The sequence below is a fragment of the Triturus cristatus genome, chromosome 3_1 (genome assembly GCF_964204655.1).
Source record: "Triturus cristatus chromosome 3_1, aTriCri1.1, whole genome shotgun sequence".
Taxonomy (NCBI): domain Eukaryota; kingdom Metazoa; phylum Chordata; class Amphibia; order Caudata; family Salamandridae; genus Triturus; species Triturus cristatus.
This window is the reverse complement of record NC_140583.1, coordinates 368,721,593-368,736,090: the sequence shown is the minus strand read 5'-3', so window position 1 is coordinate 368,736,090 and position 14,498 is coordinate 368,721,593. Positions and strand designations below refer to the sequence as shown.

The 14,498-nt window shown below is 45.3% G+C and overlaps 1 protein-coding gene across 8 annotated transcripts in view; it reads right to left on the bottom strand.

Annotated features, from left to right (window-relative positions):
- The window catches only part of RAB27A (RAB27A, member RAS oncogene family), a 462,534-nt gene that overhangs the window by 289,999 nt on the left and 158,037 nt on the right, over positions 1-14,498 (bottom strand). The window contains exon 1 of one of the 8 annotated variants that reach the window (XM_085644150.1): positions 3,195-3,381. The exons of the other annotated variants lie outside the window; for them this stretch is intronic. The gene's annotated coding sequence lies outside the window, so the exon portion shown is untranslated. Of the gene's footprint in view, positions 1-3,194; positions 3,382-14,498 lie in introns of those variants that run through there. 8 annotated transcript variants of the gene reach the window in all.

The window sequence follows — 14,498 nt, the reverse complement described above, 5'->3', positions numbered from 1 at the left end:
ACAACAATGTTTTGTGACAACGTACAAATGTGAAATGGGCATGCTGCCAAATAATTGCTTGAACTTGCGTCGCCACGCTTTCAAATGGACTGATTGCTTTGGCTGCATTTAAAAACCAAACACGGTGTATTTAGGTAATCGTTTGAATTTGCGTGGATGTCCGTGTGCATGCTTTGGAGTCTGCGCGGTTAAAATAAAACATCTGGCACGCGTCGGATCTTCGCGACGCTGTTTATATGCTCAGAGTTTTGCCGATAGTGTTTTTGGAAAATCCACCACTGGCCGACACGGTACTTTAATTGATATCATATGACACTGACAAGAGGTGAAACAAGCATTTGCAATGCAATAGGTCTCGCATTTACGCGAGTTTAAGCTATTGCCATTGTAAATGACAATGCCTTTTATTTACGTTTTAAAAAACAAAATAAAAGGCATAGCCATTTAGAATGCCAGTAGGTCAAACTTGCGCAACTGCGAGACCTACTGCATTGCAAATGCTTGTTTTGATGGATGTGGGTAGATTAAAAAGGATGGACTGTCCAGCATAACTATATCTCTATTTGAACTGAAAAGTGTCTTGTGTGCTTTCCTGCATGAGTCGGTGAACATTTGAAGCTTTACTGAGTGTGGCAACCACATATATATTACGCAAGTAGGGGGAAAGGGATTTGGTTTACTCCACAACTACTCCAGCATTCTCAGCAATTTCCTACTAAATTACTGTGTGGGCGAGGGGTTGGACGGCTTTGCCCTGGTTCCAGAGCACCAATGAATCAATCTCTAGAGTTTCCATGCAGGACTAGACAGCTGACAGCATCGCTGTGACCAGATTGCAAAGGGATTTGGTGCTGCGTGTGGACTCTCCACATTATGGAACCATCCAGGATTAAATATTTTGTGAACACAATTATCCTCTCTAGACAATGTACATGGACAAAATATGATCTAGTTGTGTGATTAATGTGTGAACAGGTGGCCAGCGTTCTCATCCCGTCATCCTCACTTACACGGATTGTGTGATCCTCGGCAAGTGACCTACAACTTGCGATGTGATATTATTGCTGTATTGTGACGTAGGTACACCATTCCCAAATCACCTTACATTGAAAGCCTTGCAGAGGTCCTTTACTTATCATAAATCCACGCCTACAACAACTTGGGGTGTAAAAGCAACAATCACCCTTTGGAAGCATCAAACAGACATGGAACAACTTGAGTGCCCTGTGCCACCGATTTGCGTTCTGCTAAAAAGTTGGATCGTTCGATGCAGGTGTAAGAAGAGACTGAGCTCATGATGTATAATGGAAAAACTATTCTAACTACCAGAATGCAGCTGGGTTGATTACTTTGGAACCTGCATACTTTGGTTGTCGGGACTTGATGAAAAAAAAGGCCTGACGCTGCTCCGAGCCTTTTATCTTCTTGGACGTCAAATTGTAAAAGGTGTCGTAAAATACATACAAACGTGTTAACATGTACTAGACCATAAAATAACTGTGGTGTGCTTTCCGAAATACACTCACGCACACAACACACTCATAATTTTGTACAGCACGTTATGTTTAATCTATGGCTGTTACAATCAAATCAGTCTATAAAGCGCTCGGCCCTTCAATGAGTTATTTTGGCATAACATCACATGGTTAAAATAAATGCAAAATAAACAAAGTACACCCCCCGGACATGAGCCAAAGTGAATCTTTGGCTCCACACCAGGATGAAATGTTAAATGACATATTAAATAACGTCTGCATACAGCGCCAAGAAGCCAAATGGCAAACGCTGCGCTTTGCGAACACCCATTGACCTAATGGAAAATGTTGACATTATTTATATAACGGGACAGACACCATTGATTATACTACAAACTCTTGCTTGCACGCTCTTCCAGGCTCTGGCAGGTACGTGTAAGCACTAGAAGTACAAAGGCTCGCCCCTTCCCTCTTTACAATCCCCAGCTCCTGCGACTCACAATCCCTGGCTCCTGCTACTGCCCCGCTCACCGTGTGTGGGCGGGCGGGTGAGCAAGCTCAGATACTGCTCAAGCAGCCATAAAATTGCAATCATCTTCAAGGAGCATGATTGCTTAATTCAATTAAGTTATAGCGAAGACCGCACCTGGTACGTGATCAAGGTTCGAGCCGCTCTACCCGTGCGTTAAAAAAAAAGACTGGCGAGCTACCAGGAGATGACTTAAAGAAAAAGTAGTGCATAGAAACAAAAACAAATGGCCACTACTGTTAGGATCCAAGTAGCAGGGCCAGCCGCCTGGGCATTGTCAAAACAGTCAGTAGGTGGGACTACTGTACAGTATTAACCAAAGAGAGAAATGGAATGTGCGACGTCAGCCCAAGCAACCAATGAAAAAGTTCTGGGTGTTTTTCCAACACCTGAGAAGGATTACTTCATGCCTCGCAGAGCAGCGCATGCGCTGACTCTAGGCTCAACCTAAACAAGCATCTGCAACGCAATAGGTCTCACATTTACGCGAGTTTGTGCTATTGGCATTGTACATTGCAAATGACAATGTCTTTTATTTATGTTTTGGTTTTTAAAACATAAATAAAAGACATTGTCATTTACAATGCCAATAGCTTAAACGCTCGCAAATGCGAGGCCTTTTGCATTCTAAATGCTTGAAGGCATCACTGAGTTCTGTCTCTCATGGCCCCTGAAGAGCTCCCCATTTGCTACGAGTTAAACAAACAAGCCGGTGGTCACAACTGCACACAAGAGACTCGCCTGCCCTCCTGAGGTAAGAGAAACGCATTAAAGAAAATAGTGCTTACAAACTAAAGAAGGCGTAACACGTAACAACTGAAGTAAAAGGGCCAGTCCTCATGGGAGTGTACAAATGAAGACAAGGAGGTACTAAGGAGGGACTAACAAGCCAAATAACAAATCAGAAGCCAGCATTTAAGAAGGACAATGACACACGGCAATAACAAATATGGGCGGAGAGTGGGCGGGGCTTCAAGTACATACTCCAATACAGCATGGCTCGCAGAGCAGCACATGCGCTGCCTAGGCTCGACCTAAAAATGTTGGGGTACAGTCTGCTCTAGGTTGGCTCATACAACGACATTCATGTAAATGCCTGACTGAGTTCTTAGATCAATACTTTTTTCTGTTTATTATTTGCCCAAGATCACCAAGATTGCCAAAGCCAGGGTTTCATTTACAAATCCTACCTGTAAAGTCGCACCCTCCAGGCCCACCGACGCCTAGTGTAGCTGTACACCTGGGGCCCCGTGCACCGATCGCCAGTGGTCCTGTACACCTGTCACCCTGTGACCCTGCCCACCGGTGCCTAGCAGCCCTGACTGCTGCGATCAAGCACAGCGCACATACAGGACGCCCGGCTCTCTGCACTTAACGCTTGAACCGCTTCTAGCAGAGCGGCAGCCAGCCCCACCCCGCACCTTTATCCAAGCAACCTGTCCAGTTAGTTCCACTGGTTTTACCCGTTTTCCACCTCTCCCTCACTCCCCTCCGCCCCATTTCCGCTGAGTAATTTAAACTCCCCCAGCACTTTCTCAGACTCCAGGGGGGGGGGGGCAGGGGGGGGGGAGGACAGCTCAGCATCTCATTCTTGGCATACTGTGGCTGGAAGCCTGCTCCGAGGGTGGGGTCGGGGGAGCCTCGACCCTTGAAAAGATTAAACTTGTCGTGGTTATAACTGGGGCGCGCCGGGCCCCTGAACTCGTACGGGTGGTGCGTGTGAAGGGGCGTGTGGTGTTAGCAGTGTTTCCAGTGAGAGTAAAACGTGCACATCACCCAGAGAGACTGTATGTGAAATGTTACATGTTCCTGTTTCCGCTGCAAATCAGGTTGGGTCGAATGGACGTTTAAGGAACGCAAGATGTCTGTAAAATGAGTCATGTCACGGAGACGGGTTTCTGTGGAATTTGTTTTCTTACGGCATCAGTAAGCTCACTGTGGACTTGTAGCCCACTACCTGAAAGCATTAAACTACAAGTCCCAACATGCTTGAGGGCTAAAACGCCAAGACTGACTGGAAGCCAACTCGTGACATGGGACCATTTAACAGCTGGTCGAAACCTGCAGGTGATCTTTCGACAGGTCTCAATAAGGGCTCAAGGTCCCAATCGCGCATGCCTTAATGCTCCTGTTAAAACGCGACAGCCACACAAAAAGGTACGGCCGGGCATTAACAGTGCAGGTTTCCATTCTTCATGGAACAGGTGCAGCATGGGCAGAAACGCAAGCTTCCCTCCTTCAGGGGACAGGTGCATCGTAGTAGCAGCAGTGTAAGCTTCTCTCTCGGACACTACAGCAGCAGTTCAAACTTCCTGTTGGCACAGACCAGAACAGGTAAAACTCAAGAAGTACAAGTGAAGCCTCCTCTCTCAGATAACAGGTGGAGCACATCCTACAGCAAACACCTTTGCCTATTTGATAATCCCTATATTATTTCAGTATTGGTGTGTGGATTGGTGAATGGATGGATGGTTGCGCAAGTAAAACGTTTGAATATGGATGGTTGTGAATAAACATGTTATTTCGGCACCGATATGTCCAAGGGGTTAAAGTTCGCTTACAAATACACATGTTGTGTTGTGTGTGGGTGAGTGAATGGCTGTATTGATACTGAGTAAATGGATGGAGAAGTGGATGGTGGTCTCAGTTGGGGGACAGTTGGATTAGTGGGCGGCTGCATTTATATTTGGATGAATGCTGATTTAGTGTGGACAGATGGATGTACAGGTGAATGGTGAATGTGGATGCAGATTGCATGTGAAAGGAAAATGTCTGTGGATTGATCAGTATTAGTGCCAGGATATTTGGTGGTTACTTTGTGTGTATAGGTGGGTTAAAGGTCCCTTTGTGTATATGGTTTATATGTGTATGCGTGTGATGTGTGCATGGATGTGTGTAAGTATGGATGAGTCTTGTGTGTATGCGTATGTCCAGATGGATATTTATGTGAATGGAGGTTTGTGAATGCCCTTGTTGCTCCTGCATGTGGAGCTGGTTCCCTCGTGCACACGATGAGCTCTAAAAAGGAGCTAGTGACCTTGAAGGGAATGCACATCTATCTATCTGCTGGGCAACAAGGCACAAACATCTCTGTGACGGGGAAGCACTGTTACTGAATCTCATCAAGAATCCTCATACAGCTCAGTTACTGGGAGTTTTCTTATGTGCATGTAGGAATCATACCCCAATAAGTTAAAACATGATCTCTTTGATATGATACTGTGACTTGGACACTGCTGGCTGTCAGAGAAGCCTATTACAGAAAGATGCAACTTCAGCAATTGTGTGTACCATGCGCCCCGATTTATAGGAACATTTATTATTTACACAGCTTCACAATCACACAAGATGAAGTGCTATGAAACGAATGTTTGGGATGCTAATGGCCTAACAACAAAGTTAACCAACTTGCTCTGCTATTTTCTGAGTAGATATTGAACCACCCCTTACACACCTGCAGAGACAGATGGGTGACAGTCCAGGCCTTAGGGAAGTAGATGATGCTAGGGGCTTTGAAGATCCAACTTGAATCTGTTGAAAGTGAGCAAAGCTGGATTTTGTTAGGACCTCACAGCGCCAGATACATTTACTGGAATGCAGATCCTAAGTCTGATACTTCTCATATACACCCACGGATTCAGATTGAGGAAACCTGTTGCTGTGATGGAAAAACATAATTTAAGAACCAATTTATATTGCTGAACCATAGTGTCCCAAGTTTCCAAGAACACACATAGGGCCTGGGAGAGGAATGAAGGTACAACACTGTGTGTTGATTAGACTACCGAGGTCATCATCCATAGGTGGTCAGCTTTAGATGGGATGAAAAAAGTGGGGATTCTTTAGAAGGGATATTGAGAAAGAAGTGCAACTAGGAATCCATTCTAATGCGCAAGACCTACATAATTAAGGGCGTGGTAAGCTAAAATCTTGTGCTTTACAAAGCAAAGCCGGCCAATATTTGGGTGCCTCTCTCTGACTTGTATGTTATTGCATCCAGACATATAACACACAATAGACATACACATAAAAACAAGCCAGAACTATTGGCTTTCCCAGTGTTTTTAGTAGGATCAAATAAATGAGTAACAACAATGGTTGTTGTTAATAATTAGAATTGAAAATGTTTCGGTTCTAACTATTTGAGACTGAATTAAATATTGGTAAGATCTGAGGTAGAGGAGGTGGTCTTCAGAGTGTTTCAAACCCTTCTGTTTCCCTTCACAGCACTTCCTTGCTGCATGTGCTTTAACGCCTTTATGACTCACTGACAAGCCATGTGCAAAATGCATACTACCTACAGACTCTCACTTCAGCTCTCACTCTTGCCACAATCATGAACCCTTGCCCACAACTAGAATGCTCTTAGATGCCTGGAGATGACTTGGTTCATGTAAATGGGACATATGTTAAATGAAAAACACTACAGAAACACTACTTGTGGGATATACAAATACTTTTAGAGAATACAAGATGAAGATAAAAATAAATACAGAGTTAATTTTTCACTGTTATGGTTTGTCTGTAAAGCACATGAATGTAGGACCCAGTAGAGACCAATTTCAAAGACAGTTTTGAACTACTGCTGCATGTGAGACCTGGTAGGACCCGACCCACTTAAAGCCCTGCTCTTGGCACACTGATGTGGAGTGTGTGAGAGATAGGAGCCCACTTTGATACTTACCCTCTGCCATTCCTGAGCATCATACACATCTTTGTAGATCATTAGGATCAATCCCGGCTTTCCTGTTGGAAAATATTGGCGATCCTTGGTAAATATTTTATTTCACCAAGCTTCCTTTTTTAGGTCGAGTCTGGGCAGCGCATGCGCTGCTCTGCGAGGCCTGCTGTATTCAGGTATGAAGCTCTGCCCCCTCCCTGCCCATATTTTTCTTTGGCTTTTGTCATTGTCCTTTGGACACTGTGGCTTTTCATTGGTCAACAGGCTTAGTAGTCACTCCTTAGTACCTCCTTGTCTCATTTTGTATCCTCCCATGGTGAAACCCCCTGTTACATGCGTTGCTGCTCAGTAGGCTTTAATTACAGCCTCTGAGCACTATTTTCTGAAATTGCTTTGTCCTGCCTGCTCTATGCCTAATTTTTTGTTTTTCCAGCGCTGCATGCCTCCACAAGCATAATGGCCGCTGCGCTTTTATTTTCATATTTGTTGTCTCAACGTGGTCGCATGACAGCACCTGCGCTTTAGATTTTAACATCTTAAGCTAAAGCACAGGTGCCGCAATTGCTTTAAAAATAAACAAGTAGTAGTACAAGGGACCTCACTGAGCCCATTGCTCTTCAATACTTATGTCACCAAACTGGCTTCCCTGATTAGATCTTTTGGGTTCTCACCCACCTCTTATGCTGACAATACGCAGATCGTTGTGTCGGCCTCTAATAATGTAGATGCCAATATTTCCCAGTTTCACGACTGTATGAGAGCTGTCAGCAATTGGTTGGGTAAACATTGTCTTAAACTGAACTCTACTAAAACAGAGGTCATACTTTTCGGTAATAGACCACATTTCTGGAGTCCACCTTGTTGGCCAGCTGAACTAAGAACACTACCGACTCCGGTTAAAAAAATGACACATTTAGGAATACTTCCAGATGATAAATTAAATTTAAGAAACACATCAGCTCAGTTATCTCTTCTAACTTTAATACCTTGAGGATTATCAGGAAGATCTTCCAGTTTATTCCAATGAATTGAAGAAAAACAGTAATTTCATTACTAATTCTTCCCAAACTGGATTATTGCAATGGACTTTATGTCAAACTTCAAAAACAATATTTGAAAAAGTTACAGAGCGAACAGAATGCAGTAGCGAGACTTATTTTTGATCTCCCCAAATTCCAACCTGTTTCTGCCTCCTTCAGGGAACTCCACTGGCTTTCAGTGAGCAACCAACATAAATTCAAGGCTTTGTGCCTATAAGGCACTGCATGACTCAGGTCCTTGTCAGCTTAAACAGTCCCTAACCTGGTACGTTCCCAGCAGAGACTTACGATCTAAAAACACCATGTGGGTCTCTTGCCCCAATTTTAAGAGAGACAAATGGGGGGGGGGGGACAGCTGTTTTTCTTTAGAAGCCACCGCACTTTGGAATGGCCTGCCTATAAGCATTAGAGCAGCTCCCACCTTATTGATTTTTAGGATACTGCTCAAAACGTGGCTCTTTAACATCTAGTCGTCTCTCATCCTACGAAACTGCTAAACCTATCAGCGCCAAGACACCCACGGGTATTCGTGCGCTTTAGAAATCGATTAACATAGCTTAAAATAACTTTATTGGCACCAGTTTGACACACAAATACAGAAACAAAAAACAGAAAGGTGACCAGACAGCCTTTGTAAAGGGCATGTCACTAAGCAGCAACACGGGCTATTGTGCTTTTACTAACTTTTGGCCCATTTGAGCTAGAAACAAAAATGTTTTTGCAAAATCTGCATATTATGTACTAAGGATGAATTATATGGAAAACTCATAATTATGCATACATTATTCAGAAACCGCTGCAGGCACAACATTGCTTTATTCCAGTAGGCATGTTTGTCAGAAAATGCACCACTCATGCTCACAGCACTGCACGCAGTTGTTCTAACTATGAACCATGTATTACCGTTATTCAGTGACGTAGCAAGGGGTGATGGGGGGGGCGGTCTGCCCCAGCACGTTTGAGTTTTGGGGGCAGCAGCCTCCCCCGTCCCGCTCTTACCTGCAGCCGTCGCGGGACGGCAAACACAGGAATCGCCAGCATCCCCTGTTCCCCCTCCCACCCCAGCTCCCCGCTCTTACATGCGGCCGCCCCAGGTAGCCAAAAGTCTAGCTACGCCACTGCTATGCTTACAGTGAGAGCCACTGTGACTGTGCAAGAAACCAGTTCTCAGGCATTAGCTGTCCAAGCAACCACACTTTGCCATACATTTGCAGAGCCAAAATGACAGGGCAGAGAGGTTCTACATCTCTGCATGCCCAAAGAGGGATTGACTTATGAACCTGCATGCAATGTGCAAAATGTGTGGCGAGAAGATCAGGCTGTATTTTTCCTAAACTGCCACAAGAAGTGAGATTTCAGAAATACCACAGTAGAAAATTGCACCAAACACAAGGAGCCCTCATAAAGGGTGTGGACTGTGTTTTGGAGCACAATGAAAACCAATCGATGTTAGCTGTCATTTAAGAGACTAAGGGAGCGTTATATTCTTTGGAGCCTCCATAAAGCAGGGAACTATTGCAGCAGGGCACCATTGCAGGTGGACACCACATCTCCAGTCTAGGGTTTTCATTCAACACCTCGATGCATTCTGGGACTTGTAGCCTTTGTTTAATTTAACTGAACCAACTGGACTAACATCTGATAATCTAATGCCTGTGTGAGTGGTGTTCTAATGACACAAAGCAATATGGCAATCCTAACCAAAACTACATATTGTAAAGCCTCCAACTCAACACTGTTTTAAAGTGTATACAATTACATTTTCATATATTACATGACATCAACAGATACATCAGTGGTCGTTATACATGGAGCATCACCGACGACATAATTGAGCACTGAATCGTTCCATAGTCATACCACCAAAAGAGAAACATTACTATGTTTGGAACATTCAAGATTCACAAAAACCATACATTAGACAGTGCAAACACAGATGGAATGTACTGAGGTAAAATACAAAAAATGCTATATTGTCAGTTAATAAGATCAACAGACGCACATGGGTGACTTGTGGCAGCAAATTTATGTGTTGCATTACTGAGGAGTTAGCTTTTTATGTATTGTACCAGAATGAGGTCCACTATGTAGAAAGTCCAGGTGACCCTTATTGGTTTACAGGGATTAATTTAATAATCCCAAATGCTCTCTTTGTGGTAGTGTGGGCAAGCAGTTTAGGCTTATCAGAGGATAGTGTTAGGCAATTGATGTACAAACAGAGTCAATAAATGAGACACACTCAAGAAGAAAGTCGAGATCAATTTAGAAAAGTAACACAGATTTTTACATAATTTTAGGCACCAAGATTATCAGAATCAGGTAAGTACTTTAAATGTAATTATTTTTTACAGTAGAAAATCAGACTGTCCAATTTTAATGGATGAGCCTCAAACACAGTAATGTTATCCTATGGAGTAACATTAATTGCATAGATACACCTACAGACTTACATGACTGTCATTCTGGACTTTAGGTAAGTCGGGTTCAAGGTCCAAGAAAGTACCAACAGTTCAGGTTTATGTGCCCTGGGGTGTCTGGGTGCATAGGTGCTGTACGCCATGTTAGCCTCGAACGCTACACGCTTAAGTCAATGGGAAAAGTACCTGTAGGAAAAAGGATGAAAGCGGAGACTTATCCAAGGAAGGGCCTCGGCTATTGAGGGGCTCAGGACCACAGAGACTCCATTGGTTTACTTGATCCTGGGAGGGACCTTGGGTGCAGAGGTGTTTTGTCTGGAGGGTCGATGGGTTAGAGGCTCTCAGACCACTTGCTGGACCTGCAGAAGAGGGAAAACAAAACACAGCCACTCTCTGTGTAGAGCTGGCCTCTCTCGAAGTCTCTCGACATGCAGGTACGTTTTGGTGGTGGTGATGTTCTGGCTGAACACAAACAAGCCTTAGTGCTTGCAACTGGCTCCAGTACCCCGGGGTATTGGTGCAGGGGGGCTCCTGGAGGTTGTAGCAGCTCAGAACTCGCTGGGGAGCTGGGGCTGACCTCTGGGAGCCTCAAAGTCCTTCTTCTGGGGCACTGTTCCCTCAGTTGGCCCATGGGTGGTGTCGGTGATTGTCGGGAGAGCATCAGCCAGGCAGGGTTTTGCACCAAGTTCGGTGCTGGACCCCATTTCTAACGGCTTTGGTTCTACTTTGTCCTTCTTCTTTCAGGCAGACGAATAAGAGTTCCTGGTGTCAGAGGCCACCTAAATACTAAATTTAGAGGCATTAAGAGGAGTCGTAGCCAATGGGCTACTTACCCCTCGGGCCTCTACACCCCCTATATGACCACTTCCTGTGGGGAGTGGGCATAACCCTGTCCCAGAGTTCCAAATAGCACCAAAAATAAGATGATGGAACCCTTCTTTCGTGGAGCAGATCAGGTAGCCCAACTCTGGGGTGACTAGCCTGGAGGTACAACACGCCTACTTGCATAGCTAATTTCCCCCCTGTCCTGGTGCCAAATGGGCCTCAGGGCAGGGGGTGGCATTCTCCAGGGAGGCATATCAAAGGTGGCAGAGGTTTTAAAGCCTCTGGCCTTGGTATGCAGATTTACTAGACATCCTGCTGGAGGAGGTGATATCACCTTCTCTGGAGCAGTTGTTTTCTGAGCTCAGAGAGCACTGACTCTCACCTACAGAGGGTCAGAAACTCGTCTGTGGTGGCAGGCTGGACGATACGAGTCAACCAACACACTAAATACTGGTAGGTTTTCAGGGGACTCCTCTTAGGTGCCTCTGGATGCATGTTATAATAAATCCAATACTGGAATCAGTAAGGATTTATTAACCTCTTCCGTGCGTCGGACGGCCCCCGGCCATCTGACGTCACGGTGGGCGTGTGCATCGGACGACCAGGGGCCGTCCGATTTGCGCAAGCGTAGAATTCGCCTCCACAGCGGGGAAATGTGTGCTGCAGGGAAGCAGTTAAGACAAGGAGTTTGGTACCAAAACCATAGGTTTCTGTGAAGCCATTAAGTAGCTGGGTAGTTCACAATTACCAGTGCCCAGTATATACCTTAAAATGGCTTGCCTGTTAACTTGCAATATCTAGTAATAGGACTAGACATCACAGGGGTATATCTGCTCATACAGATATATCCTCACATAAAATATAATGCGCCCTGCCTTAGGTCTCTTAGGCCTGCGGTAGGGGTGACTTGTATATATGATATGCAGTAACTTTGCATGGCACACAGTGAGTGAGCCATGTTGTGTGTTTCACACATGGTTTGCACCATGTCACGCAGCCTACAGTCTGCATGCTGTTTGTGTCAGGCCACTTAGGGTGGCATAATACATGCTGCAGCCCTTAGTAACCCTCTTTAGTACTTCCCGGGATACCATTTACTAGGGACCTACAGGGGTGGCAATTGTATCACAATTAGACCATTTCACCTTGTTTTTAGAGAAAGAGCGCTTGCATTGGGGCGTGTTTAGCAGGGTCCCACTGCACAGAAGTCGAAAAACATCAGTACCAGTGGCAATAAGTGGAGGTGACCGTGACAAAAAGGGGCACTATCCTACAAACAGCAAATCATTCCTTCTGATGCATACAGTGAGCAGCACTGGAAACTATTCCTGACCACAACTAACAAGGTGATTACAGTTAGCATTGAAACATTTTTTAAAAAGTGAAAAAAATGATTTCAGAGACCTATACAATATCCCCATGGTAATTGACAGGCAAAAGCAACATAGGAACCTGGTAATAGTTAAGTACTGAAATGCACCCCTTCTCCAAGTCGTTAGAAACTTGGCAACCATTAAAAAATATATCCAGGGACATGTCAATGGCCAGATGGTGGGAGGAAGAATGCTAGATTGTTGGTGGTCTATACCCAGGCGAAGAGGTTTCCACTTTACTCCATTGCACAGACACAGAAGACATTTGGTGTTAGTCCAGGACGATTCTTCCAATTCACAAAATTGTCCAGAACATGTAGGAAGATCTGGATGGAGTTTCATAGGAATAACTGAAAGGAGTTTCCTAGCACCCTAGCTCCAAATGTTATATTAGATGTATTTTTAGAAGTGGGAAAGGTCATGGTTTTATAATGCAAGTTCAAAAGGCTCTCAAAAAGACGTGAAGGAAATCACAATGGCAGCAAGCCATTTATGGGATGCTGACCCACAAAGTGTGTGCACAAGTACCTAGCAAATCAAGATTTAGATTAACACACTTAATTTCTGTAAGATCTGATTTTATGGTCACCCCCACATTATGCTGGTGTCAGTATGTTTTTTTGACTAGTCTGACTGGGTTCCTGCTAATCAGGACCACAGTCACTGTGTTTCCTCCCTAAATGTGACATGCTAAGTACTTTTGTAACTCCAAAATTAGCTACTGGTGTACCCCTGTAAGTCCTTAGTATATGGTACTGAGGTACCCAGGGCATAGGTACACCAGGGGTCTCCCATGGGCTGCAGCATGTATTATGCCCCCCATGAGAGACCACTCAAACTGTGACTACAGGCCTGCCATTGCAGCCTGTGTAAGCTGCGGCTAGCACCACTTACGACAGATATACTTTTATTTTAATCTGAGGTCACTACACCTAAAAACTATAAATCACCCCTAAGGCAGGCCTTTCAAACCTGAAGGCAGGGTGCTGGGTTATAAGTGTGAGGGTGCCCCCTGTATGAGCAGGATGCTCCTACAAACCCCAGAGTCGATTCTCTAGGTTTTGTAAGTGCGGTCAACCACTTTTGATACATATAATGGCCATCCGTCATTACGCGATGGCCAATTATATAGTGGCTGTGCCGAACCTGGGCATGTTTGGTATCACACATGTTGGAATCATACCCCAAGACCGGTACTGGCGTTGGAGGCATGATTTCATGCACTGGGGGACTACACCGGGAAGCCCCTAGTACCTCTGGTAACAGCCTTCCAGGGTCTGTCAGCAAGCTAGTGCTGCTGCCGACCCCAGGCACAATTCTGCCCTCCTGCTGCTAAGCTGAGCTGAGCTCAAGCAGTGGAATGTAGAACAACAGGTTTCCTGGCACAGGGAGGTGTGATCACCTCTCAAACAGGACTTTGTGTATTGGGCTGCGGTGGGGGCGCTTGCCAGCACCACCAGACTACTTTGAAGGGCACATTTTGTGCCCTCCTTGCAAACTCCAGTTCGAACAAGTTCTGGGAGCGCTAGGCTGCTGCTATGACAGGAAATGGGACAAAGGACATGGGGGTATCCATCCCTCTGTCCAGCCCCTCCTATGGGAGGGAACCCGGAGTCATCCTAACCCCTTTCTTAGGGTATAAAAGGGCTAACCTGTGGGTGGGTCCTCAGATTCTTCATAGGACAAGACTCAAGCCTGAAACCACGTCACTGTTTGACTATCTCGACATCTGGACTTCACTGGACTTCGTCTGGAACCGAGACTGCATCAAGGAAGACTCTTGCTGCTCCTGGTCTAGCTGTTCTGCAAGTCTTCTTTGTCATCTGTGTCTGTACTTCTTCCAGGTTCTTCAACAGACATGTGGGCATCAAGGACACCTGAAGTAATCTCCCTTGGAGTGAAGGAGCCACTCCCCTGCATCTGGAGGCACCACAATGAAGCTGACCGGTTTGCTACTCCTGACGTCCCATTGACATCGAAAGAATCAGCAACGCATGTGCTGGTTCTGCAACTCCCTCGAGGCCTGACCTGCCCTCTCCCCAATTTTAAGGGTAGTATCCCTCGTCCTCACCGCTGGGACCGAACCCCTGTGCACTGCGTAGACTTGCCATTGCCAAGGCTTGTTGGCTCTGCACTCCAGATCTCTTCAGGCTACAAG